This window comes from Staurois parvus, unplaced genomic scaffold, assembly GCF_062004578.1.
Source record: "Staurois parvus isolate SC_StPar_1 unplaced genomic scaffold, SC_StPar_1.0 ptg002113l, whole genome shotgun sequence".
Taxonomy (NCBI): domain Eukaryota; kingdom Metazoa; phylum Chordata; class Amphibia; order Anura; family Ranidae; genus Staurois; species Staurois parvus.
Genome location: NW_028319909.1, coordinates 3185255 through 3190000, shown reverse-complemented (window position 1 = coordinate 3190000; position 4746 = coordinate 3185255). Strand labels below are relative to the sequence as shown.

Below are 4746 nucleotides of genomic sequence, written 5' to 3'. Positions count from 1 at the left end.
ATAAACGAAGCAGATTTCAGGAAGCGTTTTGCTGACTAGAACATCCAGTATTGTGGTCGGATTAGAGTGCTTGGACGTACAGGTTCCTGTCCGCTATGAACTGACCGACTATTGGGTCACATGATCGATTTTCAACTGCCACTTCATACTGATTGGGTAGATTTTTAAGCAAATAACCCCTTGGGATGGGTCTCTGTTGGTAAAGCTGAATTCCAGGGAATGTGCCAAAAACCACCCTTGCAGTTGGGCAAATAGCCCTAACCAGGGCCTGCATTCCACCAAACAGGATACCAGATTTCCCATCTCTAAAACCTTTTTTGGGGAAGTAGGGAATATTTAGATCCAGGGGCAGACTGACCATTTGGAAACTCGGGCACTGCCCGAGGGCCCGGGGTCAGTAGGGGGCCCCATGAGATGCCCCTGGTACCTTTTTCATAGGCTTTTTTGAGTTTGGGCAAGGACACAGGGGCTCCATGATCCCCTATTGCCTGGGGGCCTCATGAGTTGTCAGTCCGCCCCTGTTTAGAACCATAGTCAGTTTTATTCATTTTATTTTTTTGACACTGTGTCCCGCTGGGTAGATCTCCATCCCTCCATCCTGAGACACAACAGAAGGTAAGGAGAAACCTCTCCAAACCTTCTGTTCTAGTTACAACCAGGCCTCTTTTTTCTCAAAAAAATAGGTTCCCCCTTCTGAGTCACTTTTTGTCTCTGCCCCAGCACCTCAGAGCACCTTCACTTGGTTCCACCAACTACCCACCTCTCAGTACCACTCCTTTTAGAGAACACAGAGCCAAGTATCATTTTGTGGTAATAAATAATTTGTATGGAAATTGTTGATAACAAAAAAGCTAAAAAAAAATAGATCCCTTGCAGTCAGCAGCATTAGATCCCCCCACACAATTGATTCATTCGGCAACAGTGGACCCCCAAAACAAAATACCACCCTAGCAACAATAGACCCCCAGCAGCTACAACAGATTCGAGCATTAATGGACTGTCCAGCAGGTAGCAACAATAGACCTCTTCCTCAACAGTAGATCCCTTCCAGCAAAAAATTGATGTCCCCACAACAATAGGTCCCCCACTGGCACAATAGACCTCCCCAGCAACAGTAGACCACCACACAATAATAGATCCCCCTCAGTGACAATATATCCCCCAGCAGTCTGCAACAACAGATTTTCCAGCACAACCCAGCACCCCTTACCAATACATACTGTCAGGTGCCGGAACTGCATTCCCCCGCGTACCCACTGAAGAAAGCCCTGGTTACAACTGAAATTTTGGCTATCCCATCACTTCCTGTTCTGAGGACCATGGTCATCAGGACAAAGAGAAGATAAATCTATCCAGTGTGGACATAGACAGCCCTGTCAGGGGTTCTGACGTTTCTTTATTCAAAATGAAAGATTTGAGAATTTGGTGTACAATATGAGGGCCAAAAATGTTTAAATACAGCTCTAATTAATAACAAGGTCACCCATAGATGTTACAAATCACATTCCATGAGCCACCATCATGGATCTTCAGATTTCCACAAAGAGCCATCAACGATTCGGATACCTTTCCTAAAAACACAACTTTAAGTAATGGCTACAAAACGAGAAAGGAGTTTGGTACACCAACGCAAGTTCCTACTCCATGTTTGTACATCGCTTGGAAGTTGTACAAGAAGGATCATCTTTGTGGCTCAGAACAGAACCAAAATATGAAAGAGAAAAAAGTAGTCGGTCCTGTTTTTTTTATGCCCCAAAACCAATCTTTGGTTTCACACCAAGAACTTCTGGACAGCAGACTAGAACTAACATATTAGTTGTCTTTAATCTGTGAAGGTGCCCCAAGACACGAGATAAAGATTACCTTGGTGGACACCACAAGTTGGGAGATTCCAGAGGAACAAGACAATGGACAGCTAACTGAAGCATAGCTTTCAAAAATGAGACTCTTGATTGGATGACAGAAAACATTTTTTAAAGGTTTCTATTTATACTTTTAGGCAAAGGTTTGACATTTTTTAGGTCTTTTTTTTTTTTTTTTTTTTTTTTACAAAGCATGTGATTTCTGCCAAATGAAACTTTTGCTTGAAGGAGATATCCATGTTCCAAGAACCCACTTCCTCAAATTATTAAGACCCCCAAAAGGGAGTCATCCCAACCCCACCTCCCCCTTTGTACAGCCATTTGGAATTGCCGATAGCCTCTTTTTCACCCTCTATGGAAGCTCTCTCTCACTTTCCGCAAACACTGCCCAATTTTACTCGCTAGTGAGAGATCAGTGATGGAGCGACTTTAGAGAAACAAATAAGCAGTCCCTTAGCAATCCAATGGCTAGGCGTGGTCACCAGAAACAGGTTCACTTGTGTGACTTGGCCCTCAGTAAATGAACTGCAGACTCCAATTCGTCAGTAATAGGTACTGCTTCAGAATCCATAGATGTTGGTTAGGTGCAGTGTGGTGTGGCAGGCAGTAAACACACAGTCTCATTTGGCAAAGAATGTTGTATTGAACAGTAAATCTACAGATCAACAAGCCCGACAGAGAACTTGCCTGTCCAGAGCCACTTACAGGCATGCAGAGATGGACATTGGTCAGAGGACTCAGGACGGCGACAGCGACTGGAGCAACACATGGCCTGGCCGGTCCGACCCAAATGGGAATCTTCCTGAAGAGGCAGACTTAGCCCAAGCTCTGTCACTTCTCCACGGGAACCTTTCCCTATAGCCGAGACAGACAGGGGCCTTGTTCCTTACCTGCCAAACTCAGGGATCAGAGTCTTAAAACAGATCCAGGAGACTGACCATTTGGAAACTCGGGCCCCATGAGATGCCCCTGGTACCTTTTTCATAGGTTTTTTTGAGTTTGGGCAAGGACACAGGGGCCCCATGATCCCCTATTGCCCGGGGGCCCCATGAGTTGTCAGTCCGCTCCTGAATAGACCCTTCCTGACCCAAGATGCCTGCCAAAGTCACATGAGTTACCAGCATCCAAATGGATAGCTGCCTCCTTGTGACCAAATAAATCAGAGGAACCACGCTACTTGCAGTGAATACAGACTGCACCTGCCTATAAATATACTACAGGTGGTTAGGTCACAATGGTCAGGTTTATTTTCATGGATGTCTCCTTTAAGGACATTTATTTAGCTTCAAACACACCATTACTAAGAATGTATAGCAGATGTAATTATGTAAAGACGGTATATTTGAGTTTTAATATATATTATGTATAAATATATTTTTACAACGTAATTGGCTTGCGATATGTGTTTGTCAACTTTGCATTTCACACTTTTTTTTTTTTTTTTTAATGATCCTGATGGTACACAGAAGAAATACTTGTATGAATTCTGCCATGTCAATGCTACTGCAATGGACAGCTACCAGACCCCCAAATAATCCATCCAACTATTATTGTCCCACAATTAAAGCTCAACTCCAGACTAGAGAGTTTGAATAGACTGGATTTTCATTTCTGTTTCTGTATGGGGACACAGTTGCTCATCCCAATTTGATAGGAGTGTGGGTGAGTGGTCCCAAATGCAGAGAGTGTGTTTAGGGGTCATGCACTCACAACGGTTTGCATAGTTGCTGCTTCCCCATACACTTACATGGGAGGCCTGCATACAGCACCTGGTTGCTCACGATGCATAAAAAATGGTCTATTCTTGGCCTATGGGCCTCAGCATCCATGTGAATGAGGCCTTACTGGACAGCACATACTGTATCCATGTCCTTGACCTCCACTGCTGCAGCAAATCGTTGCCAAAATCGTGGCCAGAAAATTTTGGAGTTGCCTTCAGAGCAGGAGTGGGGAAATCTTTCAATGGTATCAATTTTTTTCTGTCAAACTAGAAAAGATGGGTTTTTGCCTCACTTTGGAGAGATATCTTCTCATACCCTTCTGTGTCTCGTACAAGAAGTAAGGAATTTTCCAAATAGCAACAAAATTCCGACAGAGGTTCTAGAGTAGCCTTTCTCAACATTTTTTCCATGGAGGAAACCTTGAAATAACTTTCTGGTGTCAGGGAACCTCTGCTGATGATTACAATATTTCCAGCCTTCATTTATGGTCATTGGGAAGAATCCCTTATTACAGATATATAAAAAATAATTGGTGTTAGTGGTTACTTCTCATTGCTCAAGGAACCCTTAGCAACCTCTGGAGAAACCCTAGTGTTCCATGGAACCCTGGTTGAGAAAGGCTGTTCTAGACCTTCCCCATGCCATCAGAAACCAGACAAATGTTCGGGATTACTGATGTAGTGCCCTTTAGCTAGGTAGGGTTTTTGTCTGAATCAGAGGCTTGTTAGAAGCCTGGGATGAGTCAGCCTGGGAGCGAAGCAGTGAGGTTACCCGAGGCAGAATGGGAGACTTTACAGGTCAGGGCTTCTGGAGCCCTCCCACCCTGCTAAAAACATTCTAGAAGAGGGGTGGAGGAGGCCTGAATTTGCATGTTTGAAGGAACCTGGCCAATGTCCAGGCAGGAGGCCTGGCATGGTGGCTACGACAGCGCGAAGAGCCTGAACATCAAGGGCATTGGGTGGAAGATAGAATGAAGGAAGGTGCTGGTGCGTGGAGACTGGGAGGGGGGGCCTACCTACAGGCTGAAGGTGGACAAAAGAATCTCTACTGGCCCACAGTCTGCTGGGAAAGACAGCCTGTCAGCAGGGAACAGCCAGCCCAGTGTAAGGCCTGAAAGTATCTGCAACCCACTAAGCTGCAGGAAAAGAACAGTGAGTACTTCT

The 4746-nt window shown here is 44.8% G+C and overlaps 1 protein-coding gene across 1 annotated transcript in view; it reads left to right on the top strand.

Moving 5' to 3' along the window:
• The window catches only part of LOC149432722 (uncharacterized), a 21957-nt gene extending 18707 nt beyond the window's left edge, over nt 1-3250 (top strand). Inside the window, exon 7 of the mRNA XM_089665048.1 lies at nt 1-3250. This exon is cut by the window's left edge and continues 229 nt beyond it. The gene's annotated coding sequence lies outside the window, so the exon portion shown is untranslated.
• The last annotated feature ends 1496 nt before the right edge of the window (nt 3251-4746 follow it).